Here is a 23,555-nt window from a genome sequence, read left to right as displayed (position 1 = left end):
GGGACAGGTGTAGGAAGGTAGAGTGAACGGTCTAAGACACCCCAACCTATGCGATTAGCAGGATGTTAACAGAAATGGAAAAAGCATTTGAACTAGGTTTTGAAGGAACAGTAATTGTACTTCACAAAAGATTTTTTTCTCACTTCCTATTTAAAAGAAAAGTTTACAGGTATAGTAAGGAAAAATCACTCAACTTCCAGAGAAAGTCGGGCAGTGCTAGGTGATCAGGCTGACGTGCGAACCTCAGGATGGAGGAGGCAGCAGACGCTGGTGCTGAGAGGCCAGCACTGGGCTGACTCCTGGCTTTAAAACCTACAGTGTCATGTACAAGTTGTGAGAGGCAATTATTTCACTGAATCATGGAAATGATGTGCCATATGCCTGATAGGATTGCTCAGAGTACTGAATGAGAGTATGCATTTGTTTAGTTGCAATTAAAGAACTCCTCGCACCTAGGAGATATTCAACAAGTGACTCCCCACTCCCTAATATGTAATAAGCAGTCAGTTCAATTCTATCAACTAACATATATTGCACATCTATTATGGGCCAGACAGGTAGAAACACTCACGAATCCACACAGTGCTGGAGGCAGGGTTGGAGGTTGTGGCAAGTTACCCTAAATCCACTTAAATTTTTATTGAACCCTCATGTGCTGATTGCTATCTTATTTAACCACCCCCCCAACCCTATGAAGTAAGCGGTAACTTACCTAACATTCTGACATATTAGAATGGGTTTCTCCAAGTTACACAAATGCCACCTTGCCCTTCCTCAGACAGCCCCTGCTGAAAATCCCTCAGTAAAAGTAAACCGAGTAAGTGATAACACAGGACGGTCAAGCATTGTAAGGCAAGGAAGACGGAGACAATCAGTATGGGGGGCTCTCTCATCACTTATAAGACATCCCAAACTGCAAATGGGCTTTGTAAGACCCAACAGTACACACACCTCAACACCTGGTTCTACAACCAACTCTTAGATTTACAAATACACAATACATGCCTAAGGCTGTAAGGCACCTCTCAGGACAGTGACATCAGTCATAAGACTACCTCTATGGCTGCATAATGCAGCATAATAAAAATCTGTTCATGGTTTTATTTTTCAAAATACCCTAAATTCATAACACATTTGTCTTCAGTTTGTACAGCTTACAGAGGCAGAGACAAGGTCAAGTACAAACAGCAATTAAGTTAATAATATAAAAGTAATGATGACATTAAAAGGCCTCAAAATAAGAAGCTGACAATAGTTACCACAGGATGGAAGAAAAAAAGCTTATCCTTGCATTCAGACCATGGATCACATTACAATTCAAATAGCAATGGTGGCAACATCTGCGAACTGATGTTTTTGGAGCAATGAACCAGAAAAATCACAGATACAGCAACATGTTCTTTACATTTAAACTTGTCAGTGTATTTGTACCCAGTCTCTTCTCTCACACACATCTCCAACCCTTTCTCATTCTACTCCTATTATTCATAATATACATCACATCCAGATTTACTCGCTACTAATGAGCATAGGCTTGTAATTCTACCAGCTCCAAAATCACTTGTTCATGGCTGGCAAACATAACTATTGGGGCTTGATTTCCAAGTCCTGCACACTTCATATCTGCTAGTCGAAGAGAAGTTAGTCAACCTCCCAAGGAATGAAATCAGTTTCACATTTTCTAATGGTATCTCCATGTTCAGAAGATACATCCTCATCAAGAGCACACCCTCATCAAGTATTCAAAAAAGAACAATTCTAATTAGGTGGGAAAGTTTATCAGAAGTGTACTAGTTAATAAAACTGCCATACCTCAAATTAAAAGAAACTAATGCTATAGTTTATGATAAAGGAAGATTAATGAACTGGCTGTGATAAAAGGTATATTACCCAAAATTTTAAAACAAGAAATGAAAGATTTTACCAAAAGACAGTCAGGCAACAGTACTGCCTATGGTTTAACAAAGATGATACTGTGAATCTTAAAACTGTTAGTTAAAATTTGATAATGGTGCAATAAGCCAGACACAACAGATCACATGTACAATTCCATTCACATGAAATATTCAGAATAGGTACATTCATACACACAGAAAGTAGCTTGGTGGTTGCCAAAAGCTGGGAGAAGGGGAGTGTTAAATAATTGCTTAAAAAGTATGATTTCCTTTGGAGGCGATGAGAATGTTTGGAACCTTGAGGTAGTAAGCTGCACAACGCTGTGAATGTACCAAATGCCACCGAACTGTTCACTTTCAAATGGCTAATTTCATGTCATATGGATTTCACCTCAGTTTTTAAAAATACAATTTTTTTTTAAAGATTTGATTATGGATCAAAGGACTTTAACACAGAGATCTTACTTGGCCAGATCATGGGTACAGTGAAGGCCACACTTGTGGTGGGCTGTGAAAGCCAGGTTTCAATTCAAGTTATATTTTAAATATAAAAGTCTGGCCAATTCTTAAAGTGCTTAATTCACAAAGTCCATAAATCAGCAACTTAAATGTGTACTGCTTTATATATATAAAACTAATCTTTCATCTCTTTACACACAAAACAACAATATGTAAAAGTCATCCTACTTAAATTTCTTAGTCCTGTTAGCTAAATGGTGTTCATTATTAATGAATAAAAATTTCAGTGCCCATTGCAAAAGTCACAGTGTCTTACACTACATTGAAGTGAGAAACTGTGTGACAAAATTCTGTCCAATACAAGCTTCTGCAATCATGGAAATGTTCTGTTTCTGTGCAGTGATATGACCGTCACTGAGCCACATGTGGCTATTAGGCACTTGAAAAGTGGCTGTGACCAAGGAACTGACTTTTAAATTGAAACATTTAGTTTTAATTAATTTAAAGAGCCATAAGTGCACAGTTCTAGATCCTCTTAAGGATTCTCCTCAATTGTAGTACAAAACTTTCCACTTTTATCCCACCCCCCACCCACCCCATTACCTAGCTTATGATGGCTCTTCTGAGCTCCTCTAGGGTAGGACCCTTCTTGCAGCTGTAAGCACACCCACACACAGATCTCATTTTTCGTTCCCTAAGACATTAGATACTTCCAGAATGACTGTGCTTTTCTGAAATACAGAGCCTTTTCCCATCTCCTGTAAATTCTCCACAGGCTGAAACGGTGTACGTACCGAGTAAGTATGTAATTCATTGTGCCTGGACTGCAGCCGTTTCTTTTGGTTTTCAGAGGTCACTAGTTCCTTATAGTCTTATCACTTCAGTTTTGTCACCATCTGTAGCAGTCCACCTATATATTTACTGCATTTCCATCAGGGTTCAATAGACTAAAAACAACTTTGTATGTGTCAGTTTCCCAAGAAGGGGTTAGAGAAACAATACTGAAGAGATGCTGAAGTACAATTTGCATAAGGAACTAAAAATTCTCTAGCACCCAGATGACCATACACTCCCAACCAAATCCACCTGCCTGAGGTATTTTTCTCCCACAGACAATACTGAAAACCAGTAAAGGCAGACATCACAGCCAAACGCCCACACAACACATGAAATGTCCATGGTTTTGCCTTAACTACCTATGCTCTCAAAATAAAAAGGTACAATGCTATAGCGGTGAACAGAGCTGTTTCAAATTATCTCACATTATTTCCTAAAATGTAGGAAGAAGTAATTTCAAAGTAGAGCATTGCCTACTTATCACAATGTCACCGTGCTACTACTGAGAAAGAACAGGGAGGCCGTGCCATAGGCCACAATCTCACGGACTCAGTTTCTGAAAAAGTGTCTCAGCCAAAAAGACCTTTTCATAGCAAATCACAGGGAGAAGACTAGCTGAGTTATTATTACTAGAATAAGCTTTGAAATCAGACGTAGAGTCTAACCCTGGCTCCTCCACTTACTAGGAGATGTCACCTCATTTATTTAGCTTTTCTGAGCCTTAATTTTCTTATTTGTAAAAGGACTCAACATAACCTCAAGAGATTGTTGTGAAGATAAAAGCATATGAAGCAAGTAACTGCTCAATAAGTTTACTATTACAAGCTTTTCAAAGCCCCATATTAACAAAACTTTTGAAGAATAAACACAAGAAAGGCAAATTCTAGGGCCTCTCTCAGGAAATCCATGCTGGTGGGTGGTCAAGATGTTAGCCCCAGGGATGCCCCTCTTCCCGGTCAACAGCACGATGTAATGGAAAGGGCACTAAGCTAGCAGCTGGCAAACACAGATTCCAGACTCCACTGTCACTGAATCGGAGTCACTGAGTATCTGTAGGCTTCAGTTTCTTTCTCTGACAAGACTGTACTACTGCCAGGGTTACTTCCAGCCCTAACATTCTACGAACTATTCATTCACTAAAAGCAGAGTGGGTTTTCTGTAGAGTAACTAAGATCCACTATGTTTTTCAAACAACCCTAAAACATAGGTTTATTTATCATTTATACCCCATTTACTTCAAATACTGTAGGTGAACTTAAAATACTTTGCAGACAACCAACCATCCAAAGGAGCTGGACACACCACTGAGTAGTACAGTGGCCCACTGTGGTTCTATAGAAACGGTCAACCCAGAAATTGCCCCAACAACATTCTAAGGCATGCACTTTCTGCTTGGTTCAAGGCGAGTGGCTTACAATTACCTGGTTGGAATGTGGTTTGGATTGGGTGTAACCACTCTTAAGTTAGGCTGGTGAAAGATGCTCAAAAAATCCTTACTGTTTCTCTCACCTAGAAAGCAGAATTATGATAGAGAACTGGTTCAACTTGGAATACTGTAACAACTAGATTTCCTAAAACAAAGTCACTTAGGAAAAAAATACCTAGAAAGCAGAATTATGATAGAGAACTGGTTCAACTTGGAATACTGTAACAACTAGATTTCCTAAAACAAAGTCACTTAGGAAAAAAATACATCTACAGCATAGCCTGCTTTGTTAAAATCTACTGAAAACAAGGACACCACTTTTAAGAAGCTTTGGTATGAATCAGCAAATGACAGCTTAAAAAGAAGCCTAAGGATGTCAGAATAATCAAGAACTTTCACCTAGTGGCCATATTCTTGCTTCCCAATAATTTAAGAACTGTGAATTTAATGATGAAATTCTTAATTAACATGCCCAATAGACATACCAGTAAATAAAAGCTGCTCCACAGAGGGTCTATTCTCAATCAAAATTTCATAATGGCAGTAACTCACTGTTGTTAGGTATGAGCACGAAGCAGTGTAAAAAGGTAACTGATGCTCTACTCTAGCAATTTCCTAGCAAGCTAAAATAAAATACCGAAACACAAGAAATGTGAATTTTATGTGAATTATATCTGAACTTTAAAAACACTTATGGTATTAACAAAGAACAGGTACCAGAAAATGTATCTCTAGGTTTATGATTAGGATAAGATTGGAATGAGTTACAAAGGACACCTATGAACAACTTCTCTGCTCAGCTTTGAAACCTTCTCAACCATGTTATGTCTTCCATTAGAGTAAATTGGGAGTCTGACCTCTTTCTAGACTCCAGGACTACGATTAATTCATCTTGTGGTGTCATTTCAACTGCCCAGCACAGTATCCTGCATTCTGTAAACACAAAAATGTTTGTTTATTAATTGCTATACATCATTCTGAGCAGAAACCAGACTTACATCTCAAAAAATTCCATTCTAATACTGCCAACTCACCACAAAAGACTATCGAATCCTTTTCATTTCTTTCTCTTCGACTAGAAAAACATTAATATTTTAACACTTTAAGACATTTCCTCCCCAGCAAACAAAAACAAAACAAGGCTTAAAATTTGTCATCTACTGTACTTTCCTAACTTGCCCTCAGAAATTTTAATCGCTATCTTTTCTTGCAGTACAATTCCAGAGAAGGCGAAAAACAAGGGACAGAAGAAAGCCATGTACCAAACCTGCAGTAAATAAAAGCTGCTCCAAAGAGGGTCTATTCTCAATCAAAATTTCTTACCAGTTCAAACAGCTGCTCAACAAGGAAAGCACTGGTTCATGTAATGCCTTCACTTACTCCCTAAATCCTCATGCTGGATCCATTTCAAGCATGTAAAACTATGAAATAAGAGCCCAAATCTAATAATTGGTTAAGTTAAAGTAAGAAATAACTAGCTAGAAAATAAGGGAGGTAAAGAAATAACACTACTGGAACAATATTTTCCCCTCACCTTCTCTGCCTACTTTACTTACTGTCCCACTGAAGACTTTGTTACTCGGTCTCATGGGAAAAGGAAAACCAGTCAAGAACCTCATCTATCTTCTATCTAAACTTATCTCTCAGTCAACAGGTATCACTTAACATCATAATAAAGTCTAAGAGCCCTTCTGAACAAAACAATTACATAAGATTCTGCACTCTACTCTGGTGACCCTGTAGAGGTCACTTTTGAGACTACTCAGTGATTAACAAGCATCCACCACATACTAGCGACGGTTGCATTAACTTTGTGATGGTTGCATTAACTTTGTGCATATACTAAAAACCACTGAACCATACACATAATGGTGAATTCTGTGATATGTGAATTATATCTCTGTCACTAAAAAAAAGAAGAAAATCCCTTCCCCATAAAAAGACATCCATCAAAAACCAAGTACTATGAAACAGAACATTTCTCTTTAAAATTCAGATTCCATAATACAATGTGCTACGTTTTGAAGATAGTTCCTCTTCTGAGGACTGCTGGTTTTATTCTTTATTCATTTTTTACTGGCAGAGTTCTGAGAGATGTTAAGGGTGGGATGGTGGAAAGGACACCACACCATTACTAGAGAAGCCTGGATGTTCTTTCTACAAGTCCAAGTTCTATGCTCTAAAACTTTTGTGTCCCCCTCAAAAATTCATATGTTGAAATTCTAATGCCCCATGTATTGGACTTAGGTGAGGTTTTTTGGAGACCGTAAGTCATAATGGCAGAGCCCTCACGAATGCATTTCACAAAACAGCTCTTTTATAAAAGAGGCCCCAGGGAGCTCCCTTGCCCCTTCCGCCACGTGAGAGCAAGAAGTCAGCAATCTGGATCTGAGAGAGGGAAGGAGGCCCTCATCTGACCAGGCTGGCACCCTGATCGCGGTCTTCCAGCCTCCTGAGCTGTGAGGGATAAATTTTGTTGTTTACAAGCTACCCAGTCTGTGGTACTGTACTACACAGCAGCCCAAATGGACTAAGACACCAAGTAATCCTGAATTAAATCGCTAAACTTACTTCTCATTCAACAATAAAAAAGAATGAACTGTGTGCAAATTGAAACTCAAAATAAGTACATTCTAGCATAGAAAATGTTTGTTCTCTTACACAGAACCCTTGTCTTCCACATTTTCACTCATTTCAGGACCTCTACTTTAAAGAGCATCATGTAGTCAATTTATTTGGATCCGCAGAGAATTGAACTTAAATGAATTACACTTGGTTACACACTTAATCTGTATTCTACTTAATCATTCTGTTGGAAACCTGTATTACTTTTTCAGAGAGCGAAGATCAACAATGAATCCCAAGTTTTTACTTGGGAGGCTGGAAACAGGCATAACCACCCAGCAGCCTTCTATTTAAGGTGGATGACACTGTGCAAAAACTTTTACGGTGACTGGTTGCTCAAGGAACCACCAGAAAAACCCAACTAGCCTGTTTTCAGGAGAAATGACAGATATTCATCCTGGACAGGAACACTTAAGAAGTCATTCAGTGTTCTACCTCTAGACTTCCTCCTTCAAGAGCTCTTCCTCCTATACAGCTTAAAAACAGGGACCTACTACAAATTTCAACAAGGGCTCAACAACCAAAGAAAACATGCTCCCCTTGTGTTTATTTCCTCACTATAAAAAAACTTGCAACTTTTATGGCTCCCCCTTTGTAAATTTCTAAGGGCTAATTCCAATTTTTTTCTCTGCTTCTTCCAAGCATAGTTCTCTGCTATGATGGTGGTACTTTATGGACCTGTATGGGCTCAAACATGCAATCCAACAGTCCCACATCTCTCTGGACCTCAATTTAGAAACCATTCTTTTCCAAACAGACAACCCTAAAGAGGACACTTTTTAAAATATGAACTGGCATTTTGTAGAAGCAGTTGACAAAGTAACACCAAAACAGTTTGATAAAACTGAAAAAAACTGACCACCAAGTAACCCAGAAAGTACTTTTCTTATAACCGCTTCCTTACATATTTTTACATCTCCACTTCTAACAGTGTCACAGAGAAAAGGATTAAGAATAAACCAGCAAGTTGGCACATGCCAGTAAGAGGAAAGACAGCTCTTCTACCCAACAGGTAAAGCCTAGTCACCCAACAATGTCCACTCCAGATCACTGCTCTGAGGATGGCTGTCCCTTCCTGACTCACTGGCTGATGGGTGGACAAGCTGGAAATGGAGTTCCAAGTCTAGCCAGAGTGGTGCTGGTGGCTCCAGAGTGAGGAGGGACGGCCAAAATAGAAAAAAGAAAATGGCTGGATAAAAGGAATCTGCATGATAAGGTATGGGGAAACGGGCACTTTTAGGGGCTGGTAAGTGAACTTTATTTAAGTAGACCAAATGACTTGATCTAAGCAAAGAAATAAAAGCTAAGCTTTCTTGTTCAAAGGCAAAACATCAAGTAAAATCAAACAACCAAATTAAAACTGTGCTCACATATGTACTTACTTCACAGAAGTACTTCTCCAAACTCTCTGCCTCTATACAGAAAACTGTAGCAAGTTTCTTTCTGAAGAAGCTAAACTCCCAGAGCACTTTCATTATGTCCTTTTAACTAGGAAATACTACGTGGAACTTCAAAGAGAAATCAACAATCTATTCTCACATATTGCTAGGAACATCTGTGATCCGGTTCACCAATACCCTGGCTCACCAAGGTACATTCCTTTCTCTCTTTAAGCCAATATTGACAGTTCCTAAAATAAGCACTTTTTTATACAGGGGAGAATTGTTAACTTCACTCATTTGACATTCCCACAAGATCAGTACCTGAAAGCCTGTCATCCTATCACTTAAGCAGCCGCTAAATACAGAAAGCTTTTTAAAGACCAAACCTGACTTGAAACCACACAAAACATTCTACTAGCTATGGTTCAGAATGGCACGTGACAACTATTAAGCTATACTACCAAGTATCTGAACAGACTAATTACTGACACGTGAACATAAAGAGTGCCTTACAATACCAAGCAGCCCGAATAAGGTATCCGATTTTGACACATTTAAATTTCTAAACGTGTCATTAAGGAGAGAAGTCCCACTTAAGAAAAAGGGAACACAAATCAATGTAGTTTCCTATACACATTACGGGAGGAACTCTTACTTTTTGACACTTTGTGAACTTGCTTACACAATGCTGAGGACTAAAAGATCTCTGAAGTGATGGCCAACAGTTTCTGCCGGATCACAAGACTGCAATGCATCTTGGGATTCCTTCAGGACACTTCAGTGCCAGATACCCAAAACGTTAATTACAGTTTCAATAATAGAAATTGGGGCAAGAGACGCTCTCTCGCCTAGGCATAAGGTGAAGGGAAAACTCGAGCGCTCATCCTCCCAGCTCCTCGGGTCTGGCTCGCTCAACGCCCACCCACCTCCTGGCTCCATCTGTCCCACGTCTGGGCCTCTTGGCACTGATGGCCGCGGTCCCCTCTCCGTCCCATACGGTTCTCAGTTCTAGTGGGTAGGTGCGGCCCCCGGGGAAGGGACGGGCCCTAGATACCTCCTGTGTCGCCGACACGCGGTTACCGCTCCTCCAGGCCCTCCGCCTCGCCCGGGCTCCCACCCCGGGCCACCCCACCCAAGGCTGCCCGCGCCCGGCGCCGCTGTCAGCGCCCCACGTGCCGCTGGGCCCCGAGGCCGCGCGTACCCCGCCCTGCGGGGCGAGCCGCAGACCCATCCCCCCACCCCACCAAGGTGGGCTCCGGCACCCCGGGCGGCTACTCCCGCATCCCGGCCCCTTTACCCGAAGGGCCTCCCACGCCACTGCCGGCTCCGTGGTGGTTGGCGCCGGCGCCAGCCGGGGGGTGGCGGCGGCTGGGCCGGGCCGCGCAGGAAGGTCGGCACGAACTCGGCGACGTGGACGTTGGGCACGAAGGGTTTGGCGCTGACATGGAGCTCATGGTGGGCCTCGGCGGGCGCCGCCGCACGGGCCCGACCCGGGGGCTTCCATGTCCGCCTGGTCCCAGCAGTCGGGCGCTGAGTCGCTGCTGCTTCCCTCGCCGCCGCCGCCGACACGGCCTGGATCCACGATCGGGGGGGCCGCGTGTGTGATGAAGAGAGGGCGGGAAATGGAGGCGGGGGCAACAGGCCGGGGAGGAGCAGGCCGCACTGACCCCGGGAAGAGGGAGGCAGAAGGGCTGGGGGCTAGCGACAGAGTCCCCGGCGTCGCCGCGGCAGCAGCTCCAGTCCCCACTCCGCACTCGCGACAACGGCTCAACCCTGCTCGTGTGGGCCAGCCGATGTCCTCCCACCCAACCCAGGCACCTCCAACTGCCTCACCGGCCACCCCACGCCCGGCGCAGATTGACCCTTCGCCGCCACCCTTACCTGAGCCTCGGTAGTTCTCGGCTCAGTTCGTCCCCGCTTCCGGCTATGAAGCACGGCCAAAGACGGAACTACGAGTTCCGATAGGGCCCGCGCGACCCCGCTGCGGTTTTCCCGGGGGCCGATGGGAATCGGAGTTCCGTGGCCCAGAGCAACCGGAAGAGTCTCCGGCTCCCGGCAGGCAGCGCAAAGAGGCGGATACCTGGTCGCCCTCGCGGCCCCACCTGTCACCGGGTAGGGCAGCGGCAGGGTTGAGTCTTGGCGTGGGTCCGTGTGGGGCCTCCGATCCAGAGCCTTTCAGCCCTCGGGGGCGGTCCACTCTGTCCTGTGAGGCACAGGATGAGGGAAAACCGACAGCAGTTCTACGGGGGGATAAAGCTTTCAATCACTGGAAATCCCTTCCTTCCCTTTCACCAACCTCTGAGCGTTCTCTGTCTCACAGTCTCCCTACCTTCATTCTCTTCCCACCTTTCTTCTCCCCGCCTCGAGCAAGATTTTGTCCTACATTAAGACGCCCAACTTAGAGCGTCTCTCATTTCATGTATTCATTTGGTAGCAGAGACAATAAACCGTTAAGACATTATAACTTAACCTACAATATGGCTTGTAAGGCGCTCAGGTCCAGACTCAGCCCCAGCAAAGGGAAACCCTTGACGATTCACTGACGAGTCTTCCAAACTTTTCCATCCCTTCCTCCTCCCGGTCCAGGGCTTTGCAAATTAAACAGGATTGCCATATTCCATGATGTACCCTGGTGTACCCAACTATTAGGGGGAGTTTGGTGCGTCTAACTTCTTTATGCACCATTAAATGAAGTGGTTTTCTTTTGAATGGCCAGATTTGATGTAAGTATAAGCGCAGTACTTCACTGACTGCATCTCACCGTGACTGGGTGCATTTAGGTAAATATGGGAAAAGTACGAACGAAAGACAAAGATAAATACTTAGACCCAATTGCATGAAGTAGGAAAATAACGTTGCCCTGAGCATCTGTTGTTTTCCTGTAATTCACCCATGTGGAGTCCAAATCAGATAAAAACATTGTCGATATTTTTCTGCAAGGGGTCTTGACAGAGTGCAACTAACCTTCTAAGAATTACAGAGCAAAGGCTTGGACACATGGAAAAGATGGTTCTTAACTTTATGTTAAGGTCCAAATCTCGATTTAGAGGTGAATTTTATTTTTTAATATTTGTATTTTAAAGATAAAAGGGAATTCAGCTTAAAGACGTAGGTCAAAAACGAAGCTGTCAGGTATGCATTAAAATAAGTCTTACACTAAAGTGGTTTGAAATTGTGTTTAACATTAAACTGGCAATTTTATGGATACTTTTAAAAAAATACACAACACTTAGGCAACTGTAACTGTAAAGAAATCTCTGTTATAATAGCAAAGCTGGCTTTCAGTTTCTCCTCTGGCCTGTGGTTCATAATCCCTGGAATCTGGACATTGACTTTTCCGCCCAATAATAGATAATGTATTACTCTGATTAATACAAAGTTCTGGTTACAGCTTATTAATATAGTTCTCTGAAGACCCAATAGAATCTTTCCTAAGAGTGTCCGACTTTCAAATGATTGTCCTCAGATTTACAGAAACATATTAACAATTGACATAAAAATCAGAACTTCATATATGGAAAACCAGCTTTACTCTTGAATTAGTTAATATTTTTATCTTACATTCACAACAAAAATAAAATACAGTGTGTCTAAAATAAAGCACCTTCTCACTCAAGGTTTACACCCTATAACCTGCTCCTATGAAAATGTTAACGCGGAGGAGGGGCAGAAGATGGCGGCGTGAGTAGAGCAGCGGAAATCTCCTCCCAAAACAACATATATCTATGAAAATATAACAAAGACAACCCTTCCTAGAATAAAGACCAGAGGACACAGGACAATATCCAGACCACATCCGCACCTGCGAGCCAGCGCCTCGCGAAGGGGATAAGATACAAGCCCTCGCCCGGCGGGAGCCGAGCGCCCCTCCCCCCAGCTCCCGGCGGGAGAAGAGCAGGCAGAGCGGGAGGGAGACGGAGCCCAGGACTGCCGAGCACCCAGCCCCCGCCATCCGGGCCAGAGCGCAGGGCGCTCGATACTAGGAAAACAGGGCAGCAAGAACAGTGAGCGGGCGGGCACTGGAGGCCGGGTGTCGGAGGACATAAGAAGAGTGCACGACCATTTTTTTTTTTGCTTTTTTGCTGTTTTGTTTTGGCGAGCGCTTTTTGGAAGTCTTAAAGGGATAGGGACCCCAATACTAGGGAAACAGGGCAGAAAGACCGGTGAGCAGAGGCCTGAGGCTGGCACCGGAGAATAAAGAAAAACGAACGACCAACTTTTTTTTTTTTTTTGTATTAAAAACTTTTTTTTTTTTTTTTAATTTAAAAATTTTTTTTTTTTTTTTTTTTTTTTGGTGGTCGTTGTTTTGTTTTGGCGGGTGCTTTTTGGAAGACTTAAAGGGGCAGGGCGGGTCACTTAATCCAGAGGTAGGGAATCCGGGGATCTCTGGGCACCCTAACCCCTGGGCTGCAGGGAGCAGGGAGGCCCCTTACGGAGATAAATAGCCTCCCAGCAGCTCCTGCTCCAACGCAACTCCACCATTTTGGAGTAGCTGCCCGAGCCAGGCCACGCCCACAGCAACAGCGGAGATTAACTCCACAGCAACCGGGCAGGAAGCAGAAACCCTATCTGCACGCAGCTGCGCAGCACAAGCCACTAGAGGTCGCTGTTCTCCCAGGAGAGGAGGGCCACAAACCAACAAGAAAGGAAGTCCTTCCAGCCGTCACTCGTCCCAGTTCTGCAGACTATTCCTATCACCATGAAAAGGCAAAGCTACAGGCAGACAAAGATCACAGAGACAACACCAGAGAAGGAGACAGACCTAACCAGTCTTCATGACAAAGAATTCAAAATAAGAATCATAAACATGCAGACAGAGATGCAGAGAAATACGCAAGAGAAATGGGATGAAGTCCGGAAGGAGATCACAGATGCCAGAAAGGAGATCGCAGAAATGAAACAAACTCTGGAAGGGTTTATAAGCAGAATGGATAGAATGCAAGAGGCCATTGATGGAATTGAAATCAGAGAACAGGAACGCATAGAAGCTGACATAGAGAGAGACAAAAGGATCTCCAGGAATGAAACAATGTTAAGAGAACTGTGCGACCAATCCAAAAGGAACAATATCCGTATTATAGGGGTCCCAGAAGAAGAAGAGAGAGGAAAAGAGATGGAAAGTATCTTAGAAGAAATAATTGCTGAAAACTTCCCCACACTGGGGGAGGAAGTAATCGAACAGACCACGGAAATACACAGAACCCCCAACAGAAAGGATCCAAGAAGGACAACACCAAGACACATAATAATTAAAATGGCAAAGATCAAGGACAAGGAAAGAGTGTTAAAGGCAGCTAGAGAGAAAAAGGTCAACTATAAAGGGAAACCCATCAGGCTAACGTCAGATTTCTAAACAGAAACCCTACAGGCCAGAAGAGAATGGCATGATATATTTAATACAATGAAACAGAAGGGCCTTGAACCAAGGATACTGTATCCAGCACGACTATCATTCAAATATGACGGTGGGATTAAACAATTCCCAGACAAACAAAAGCTGAGGGAATTTGCTTTCCACAAACCAACTCTACAGGACATCTTACAGGGACTGCTCTAGATGGGAGCACTCCTAGAAAGAGCACAGCACAAAACACCCAACATATGAAGAATCGAGGAGGAGGAACAAGAAGGGAGAGAAGAAAAGAATCTCCAGACAGTCTATATAACAGCACAATAAGTGAGCTAAGTTAGGCAGTAAGACACTAAAGAGGCTAACCTTGAACCTTTGGTAACCACGAATTTAAAGCCTGCAATGGCAATAAGTACATATCTTTCAATAGACACCCTAAATGTTAATGGGTTGAATGCACCAATCAAAAGACACAGAGTAACAGAATGGATAAAAAAGCAAGACCCATCTATATGCTGCTTACAAGAAACTCACCTCAAACCCAAAGACATGTACAGACTAAAAGTCAAGGGATGGAAAAACATATTTCAAGGAAACAACAGTGAGAAGAAATCAGGGGTTGCAGTACTAATATCAGACAAAATAGACTTCAAAACAAAGAAAGTAACAAGAGATAAAGAAGGACACTACATAATGATAAAGGGCTCAGTCAAACAAGAGGATATAACCATTCTAAATACATATGCACCCAACACAGGAGCACCAGCATATGTGAAACAAATACTAACAGAACTAAAGGGGGATATAGACTGCAATACATTCATTCTAGGAGACTTCAACTCACCACTCACCCCAAAGGATAGATCCACTGGGCAGAAAATAAGTAAAGACACAGAGGTACTGAACACACTAGAACAGATGGACCTAATAGACATCTACAGAATTCTACATCCAAAAGCAGCGGGACATACATTCTTCTCAAGTGCACATGGAACATTCTCCAGAATAGACCACATACTAGGCCACAAAAAGAGCCTCAGAAAATTCCAAAAGATTGAAATCCTACCAACCAACTTTTCAGACCACAAAGGCATAAAACTAGAAATAAACTGTACAAAGAAAGCAAAGAGGCTCACAAACACATGGAGGCTTAACAACACGCTCCTAAATAATCAATGGATCAATGACCAAATCAAAATGGAGATCCAGCAATATATGGAAACAAATGACAACAACAACACTAAGCCCCAACTTCTGTGGGACGCAGCAAAAGCAGTCTTAAGAGGAAAGTATATAGCAATCCAAGCATATTTAAAAAAGGAAGAGCAATCCCAAATGAATGGTCTAATGTCAAAATTATCGAAATTGGAAAAAGAAGAAGAGATGAGGCCTAAGGTCAGCAGAAGGAGGGACATAATAAAGATCAGAGAACAAATAAATAAAATTGAGAAGAATAAAACAATAGCAAAAATCAATGAAACCAAGAGCTGGTTCTTTGAGAAAATAAACAAAATAGATAAGCCTCTAGCCAGACTTATTAAGAAGAAAAGAGAGTCAACACAAATCAACAGTATCAGAAACGAGAAAGGAAAAATCACGACGGACCCCACGGAAATGCAAAGAATTATTGGAGAATACTATGAAAACCTACATGCTAACAAGCTGGGAAACCTAGGAGAAATGGACAACTTCCTAGAAAAATACAACCTTCCAAGATTGACCCAGAAAGAAACAGAAAATCTAAACAGACCAATTACCAGCAACGAAATTGAAGCGGTAATCAAAAAACTACCAAAGAACAAAACCCCCGGGCCAGATGGATTTACCTCGGAAGTTTATCAGACATACAAGGAAGACATAATACCCATTCTCCTTAAAGTTTTCCAAAAAATAGAGGAGGAGGGGATACTCCCAAACTCATTCTATGAAGCTAACATCACCCTAATACCAAAACCAGGCAAAGACCCAACCAAAAAAGAAAACTACAGAAAAATATCCCTGATGAACGTAAATGCAAAAATACTCAACAAAATATTAGCAAACCGAATTCAGAAATACATCGAAAGGATCATACACCATGACCAAGTGGGATTCATCCCAGGGATGCAAGGATGGTACAACATTCGAAAGTCCATCAACATCATCCACCACATCAACAAAAAGAAAGACAAAAACCACATGATCATCTCCATAGATGCTGAAAAAGCATTTGACAAAGTTCAACATCCATTCATGTTAAAAACTCTCAGCAAAATGGGAATAGAGGGCAAGTAACTCAACATAATAAAGGCCATCTATGATAAACCAACAGCCAACATTATATTGAACAGCGAGAAGCTGAAAGCATTTCCTCTGAGATCGGGAACTAGACAGGGATGCCCACTCTCTACACTGTTATTTAACATAGTACTGGAGGTCCTAGCCACGGCAATCACACAAAACAAAGAAATACAAGGAATCCAGATTGGTAAAGAAGAAGTTAAACTGTCACTATTTGCAGATGACATGATACTGTACATAAAAAACCCTAAAGACTCCACCCCAAAACTACTAGAACTGATATCGGAATACAGCAAAGTTGCAGGATACAAAATCAACACACAGAAATCTGTGGCTTTCCTATACACCAACAATGAACCAACAGAAAGAGAAATCAGGAAAACAACTCCATTCACAATTGCATCAAAAAAGATAAAATACCTAGGAATAAACCTAACCAAAGAAGTGAAAGACATATACTCTGAAAACTACAAGTCACTCTTAAGAGAAATTAAAGAGGACACTAACAGATGGAAACGCATCCCATGCTCGTGGCTATCAAGAATTAATATCGTCAAAATGGCCATCCTGCCCAAAGCAATATACAGATTTGATGCAATCCCTATGAAACTACCAGCAACATTCTTCAATGAACTAGAACAAATAATTCAAAAATTCATATGGAAACACCAAAAACCCCGAATAGCAAAAGCAATCCTTAGAAAGAGGAATAAAGTAGGGGGGATCTCACTCCCCAACTTCAAGCTCTACTATAAAGCCATAGTAATCAAGACAATTTGGTACTGGCACAAGAGCAGAGCCACAGACCAATGGAACAGACTAGAGAATCCAGACATTAACCCAGACATATATGGTGAATTAATATTTGATAAAGGAGCCATGGACATACAATGGCAAAATGACAGTCTCTTCAACAGGTGGTGCTGGCAAAACTGGAAAGCTACATGTAGGAGAATGAAACTGGACCATTGTCTAACCCCATATACAAAAGTAAACTCAAAATGGATCAAAAACCTGAATGTAAGCCATGAAACCATTAAACTCTTGGAAGAAAACATAGGCAAAAACCTCTTAGACATAAACATGAGTGACCTCTTCTTGAACATATCTCCCCGGGCAAGGAAAACAACAGCAAAAATGAGTAAGTGGGACTATATTAAGCTGAAAAGCTTCTGTACAGCTAAAGACACCATCAATAGAACAAAAAGGATCCCTACAGTATGGGAGAATATATTTGAAAATGACACATCCTATAAAGGCTTAACATCCAGAATATATAAAGAGCTCACACGCCTCAACAAACAAAAAACAAATAACCCAATTACAAAATGGGCAGAGGAACTGAACAGACAGTTCTCCAAAAAAGAAATACAGATGGCCAACAGACACATGAAAAGATGCTCCACATCACTAATTATCAGAGAAATGCAAATTAAAACTACAATGAGGTATCACCTCACACCAGTAAGGATGGCTGCCATCCAAAAGACAAACAACAACAAATGTTGGCGAGGCTGTGGAGAAAGGGGAACCCTCCTACTCTGCTGGTGGGAATGTAAGTTAGTTCAACCATTGTGGAAAGCAGTATGGAGGTACATCAAAATGCTGAAAACAGACTTACCATTTGACCCAGGAATTCCACTCCTAGGAATTTACCCTAAGAACGCAGCAATCAAGTTTGAGAAAGACAGATGCACCCCTACGTTTACTGCAGCAGTATTTACAATAGCCAAGAATTGGAAGCAACCTAAATGTCCATCGATAGATGAATGGATAAAGAAGATGTGGTACATATACACAATGGAATACTACTCAGCCATAAGAAAAGGGCAAATCCAATCATTTGCAGCAACATGGATGGAGCTGGAGGGTATTATGCTCAGTGAAACAAGCCAAGCGGAGAAAGAGAAATACCAAATGATTTCACTTATCTGTGGAATATAAGAACAAAGGAAAAACTGAAGGAACAAAACAGCAGCAGAATCACAGAACTCAAGAATGGACTAACAGGTACCAAAGGGAAAGGGACTGGAGAGGATGGGTGGGTAGGGAGGGATAAGGGGGGGAGAAGTAGGGGGGTATTAAGATTAACATGCATGGGGGGGTAGGAGAAAAGGGAGGGCTGTGCAACACAGACAAGGCAAGTAGTGATTCTACAACATTTTGCTATGCTGATGGACAGTGACTGTAAAGGGGTTTATAGGGGAGACCTGGTATAGGGGAGAGCCTAGTAAACATAATATTCGTCATGTAAGTGTAGATTAGTGATACCAAAAAAAAAAAAAAAAAAGGGGCAGTTCCTGTGTGGTAACCTCCAATGAGTTCTACACAAGGTTCTAAGGGCATATAAAAGTGTAGGCAAAGGGTCTGTTTGCATCTATACAGAAGATCAAAGCCTAATTGGGCTACCCCGAAGATGAACTAAGATACGATATGAAAGAGAACTTCCAATATCAGCACTCTCTGGAAGACTCATGCCAGAAGATGATCATCAAAAAACTCCAACAACGATCCACGCACTGCTACAGCTGTAGATGCACTCATCCCACCAATTCCTGGACTTGCCATGGGAATGAGGAAGTAGATATCTAAGCTGGCCTGTGCATACAGTAAAAGAACAAATTTGACTGGATCTATACTGTTGGAACTCAACCAAGAATTAGGAGAAGTGCAAATTGTAGCGCTCCAAAATCTTACAACTACAGACTATTTACTGTTAAAAGAACATAAGGGATGTGAACATTCCCCAGTAATGGGTTGTTTTAATTTGTCTGATTTCTCTCAGACTGTTCAAGTTCAGTTGGACAATATCCACCATATCATAGATAAGTTTTCACAAATGCCTAAGGTGCCTAACTGGTTTTCTTGGTTTCACTGGAGATGACTGTTAATTACAGGTATGCTTTGGTTATGTAACTATACTCCTATTATGTTAATGTATGTGCGTAATTTAATTAGTAGTTTAAAACCTATACATGCTGAAGTTACTCTACAAGAATATATGTCAAAGAAATAATCAATCTTCCCATGTTTTCTTCCGCCTGCTACTTCTATAGCTTTTCTTCTTCCTTCCTAATTACAACCCTTTAATAGAATTCGTGCCTCATATCAAATTTACCGAGTATCATAATTCTTCCAAGTGGTAAAGACACTTCAAGACAAATGCTGGGCATAGAAGCCACAGGGCATAAATATGCAAAGAAGTAAAAAGCTAACCTTTTCAAACAATAAGGCTTCTCTCTCACTTACCAACTTCACATTTCCCTGTATGGCCCCGGAAGATGACTGGTTAGCCAGAGACGGGTAAGATTCCTCAAGGGAGGAACAACCTAAGACAGGCACAGTCGCAGGGGGGCTATCAGGTGAGAAATTGGGGATCAACAGAGGTGAGGCTTAGAACCTCACCCCCCCTGTTCTGAGAGAAATCTTCTGCATACGTGGATGTTTTATTGCCCTGGTCTAGCTTGGATTAACACATAGTCTACAGGCACACACCTGATCATCTACATTTGCTCTCTTACAACACTAAACTATGTTTTCTACCTTTATCTTGTATCTACCTACCACTTCAGCATTTTATTAAAAATAATAATAATAAAGAGAGAAATGTGGTATCCACATATAAATCAAGTATAAAAACCAAATGAGTATTCATATTTGAACTGACTGTTTATAGTTCATAATGCATGAGCAAAACTGAAAGTTTCTGTGATGACTGCCCTTGTACTGTTCACTATGTAACTTAGTCATTATGTAAGAATTTGTTCTCCATGTAAGAACTTGTTTGTTATACCTCAGAAGATTGGAGACTGACGAAAATTAGGCTTGGGGTTAATTAATGATTGTGCATTGAGCATTGACTCCCCTATACAGAATTTTATTGTTGTTAACAACCATTTGATCAGTAAATATGAGAGATGCCCTCACAAAAAATAAATAAATAAATAAATAAATAAATAAATAAATAAATAAATAATAAAAAAATTAAAAAAATAAAAAAGGGCAGACTTCCAATGGTAAAATAAATAAGTAACCGGGATGTAATGTATAGCATAAGGAATATAGTCAAGATATTGTAACAGCTTGGTAGGGTGATAGCTGGAACCTAGAATTATGTATATAAATGTTTTATCACTGTGTTGTACACTTGAAACTAATGTAATGTAATACTGTGCGTCAACTACCCTTCAATAAAAAATAATTATTTAAAAAAAAAAAAATAAAGAAAATGTCAACGCGAGCAGCTTACTCAAATAGTGAACCACACTGTAGGATGCCATACCTCAAGATATATCCCCCAAAGGGCTCCATATGATCATGCTGATAGGTTAGTTCTTCACCTCTAATTAAATTAGCACTGTTTCTTTGTGCCTGGTACTTTTTCTAGAGACAAGGACAGAAACTGCTAAGCCTGCAGAAGGGAAAAGCAGTAGATGTCATTAACTTCCCTGTCCCTGAATAGAATAATTATGGATATTCAGCAAAGAATCCACTCACTCCATTGGTTTTCAAATGCTTTGACCTGCTAGGGTTGAGGCACTGCTCCAGCAGGAAAGTGAAAAGCTCTTCTTGATAATTACTGTCGTGCTAAAACTGAGCAACTCGAGGTCAGGGGCTTTTCTTCATCTTCTTTATGTTCCCAATCCCGAATAGAATGCCTTGCATGGAAAACATGCATAGTAAGTGTTTAGTGAATGAAAGGGTGAATCAATAGGGAGTTTAGGAGGACACTGCCCTTCTATACTCATCTAGGGCTATTGAGACACAGGATGATCAACTTTAAGAGAGTTTTTCCAAAAACATCCTGCTTTTTTCTGTGAATGTGCACACGGGGTTAGCTTAACAACAGCTTTACTTTGGAAAGCTATGCTTATTCATGGTCAGGCATTTTACGAAACATCATTCCCATTGCCCAGTGCAAATTCCACCACCTGGCATTCCTAGTAGTTACTCTTGTTCTATGTGGTTTTCCTCTCCTCCCTTAGCTACTGTACCTTTAAATTTAATCAGAGTCTCAGCATTTGTAATTTTTAGTCAACTTCACAGTATTTTGTTTGTTTTTTAAATCTTTTCATTTTTTTTTTTGTTTTGAAGCAGAGTAAATGTTTCATGTAAAGTTGGTTGCTTAATGAGAGAAAATGTGCAGGCAACCTCAAGGAGGATAGGCGCCTTGAAAGGTTTAAGTTTTATTTGAAGAAAGAAAGTGCACACTCAGAGAAAGGGGAGTGTGGGCTACTTCAGGGAGAGACACGCTGAAACATTGGGAAAAAGTTAAAAGTGCGGGTGGCCTCAGAGAAGCCAATCTTTTTTATCTTAAAAAAAATCTTTTTCTCTTTTATACTTCTGAATACAAGCCCAAATGAAGGCCACAGCTGTCCCAGGGTTTAGTGGGTGAAAACGCATTCACATGAATGGACCCTGATGCAGCAGTCCCAACTCCTGGAAATGTTTGCTATGCCCACGGGTGAAAAGTTATCCTTTCCAGCATGTTTGCAGTAGCTCCAAACTTGAAACAACCTAAATATCCCTAAACAGAGAAATGATTAGCTAAGTAAAAGAATATCAATCTTACGGAATAATATGCACCTATTAAAGGAGTGAAAGAGACAAGGTGCCAACATAGAAATATGTTCTTTTTTTGTTGTGAGGGCATCTCTCATATTTATTGATCAAATGGTTGTTAACAAGAACAAAATTCTGTATAGGGGACTCAATGCTCAATGCACAATCATTAATCCACCCCAAGCCTAATTTTCGTAGTCTCCAATCTTCTGAAGCATAACGAACAAGTTCTTACATGGAGAACAAATTCTTACATAGTGAATAAGTTACATGGTGAACAGTACAAGGGCAGTCATCACAGAAACTTTCGGTTTTGCTCATGCATAATGAACTATAAACAGTTCAAATATGAATAATCATTTGATTTTTATACTTCATTTATATGTGGATACCACATTTCTCTCTTTATTATTATTATTTTTAATAAAATGCTGAAGTGGTAGGTAGATACGAGATGAAGGTAGAAAACAGAGTTTAGTGTTGTAAGAGAGCAAATGTAGATGATCAGGTGTGTGCCTGTAGACTATGTGTTAATCCAAGCTAGACAAGGGCAATAAAACATCCACATATGCAGAATATTTCTCTCAGAACATGCGGGGGGAGGTTCTAAGCCTCACCTCTGCTGATCCGCATTTTCTCACCTGATGGACCCCTGCGACTGTGCCTGTCTTAGGTTGTTCCTCCCTTGAGGAATCTTACCCATCTCTGGCTAACCAGTCATCTTCCGGGGCCATACAGGGAAATGTTAAGTTGGTAAGTGAGAGAGAAGCCTTATTGTTTGAAAAGGTTAGCTTTTTACTTCTTTGCATATTTATGCCCTGTGCTTTCTATGCCCAGCATTTCTCTTGAGGTATCTTTACCACTTGGAAGAATTATGATACTCGGTAAATTCGACATGTGGCACGAATTCTATTTAAGGGTTGTAATTAGGAAGGAAGAAGAAAAGCTATAGAAGTAGAAGGCGGAAGTAAACATGGGAAGATTATTTCTTTGACATATCTTCTTGTAGAGTAACTTCAGCATGGATAGGTTTTGAACTACTAATTAAATTTTGCGCACACATTAACATAATAGGAGTACAGTTATGTAACCAAAGCATACCTGTAATTACCAGAAATCTCCAGTGAAACCAAGAACATCAGTTAGGCACCTTAGGCATTTGGGAAAATTTATCTATGATATGGTGGATACTGTCCAACTGAGCTTGAAGAGTCTGAGAGAAATCAGACAAATTAAAACAACCCATTCCTGGGGACTGTTCACATCCCATATATTCTTTTAACACTAAATAGTCTGTAGTTGTAAGATTTTGGAGCGCTACAATTTGCACTTCTCCTAATTTTTGGTTGAGTTCCAACAGTATAGATCCAGTCAAATTTGTTCTTTTACTGTATGCACAGGCCAGCTTAGATATCTCCTTCTTCATTCCCATGGCAAGTCCAGGAACTGGTGGGATGAGTGCATCTACAGCTGTAGCAGTGCGTGGATCTTTGTTGGGGATTTTGATGATCATCTTCTGGCATGAGTCTTCCAGAGAGTGCTGATGTTGGAAGTCCTTTTTCATACCGTATCTTAGTTCATTATCGGGGTAGCCCAATTAGGATTTGATCCTCTGTATAAAAACAAACAGACCCTTTGCCTACACTTTTATATGCACTTTATACCATTGTGTAGGACTCATTGGAGGTCTCCACACAGGAATTGCATTTTCTTTTTGTTATCATTAATCTACACTTACA

General features: G+C 41.2%; 1 protein-coding gene and 1 long non-coding RNA gene across 11 annotated transcripts in view; both read right to left on the bottom strand.

The window, feature by feature from the left end:
* LOC118928100 (eukaryotic peptide chain release factor GTP-binding subunit ERF3A-like) overlaps positions 1-23,555 on the bottom strand; it is a 210,030-nt gene that overhangs the window by 50,555 nt on the left and 135,920 nt on the right. The gene's annotated exons all lie outside the window — the stretch shown is intronic.
* On the bottom strand, positions 5,469-9,896 carry LOC130679141 (uncharacterized). Its single transcript, XR_008992138.1, has 4 exons — positions 9,551-9,896; positions 9,307-9,399; positions 8,625-9,216; positions 5,469-5,550 (listed from the first exon to the last, which is right to left on the bottom strand). It is a non-coding gene; the product is annotated as an uncharacterized LOC130679141 (long non-coding RNA).

The sequence above is a fragment of the Manis pentadactyla genome, chromosome 10, assembly GCF_030020395.1.
Source record: "Manis pentadactyla isolate mManPen7 chromosome 10, mManPen7.hap1, whole genome shotgun sequence".
Lineage (NCBI taxonomy): Eukaryota > Metazoa > Chordata > Mammalia > Pholidota > Manidae > Manis > Manis pentadactyla.
This window is presented reverse-complemented; position numbering and strand designations above follow the sequence as displayed.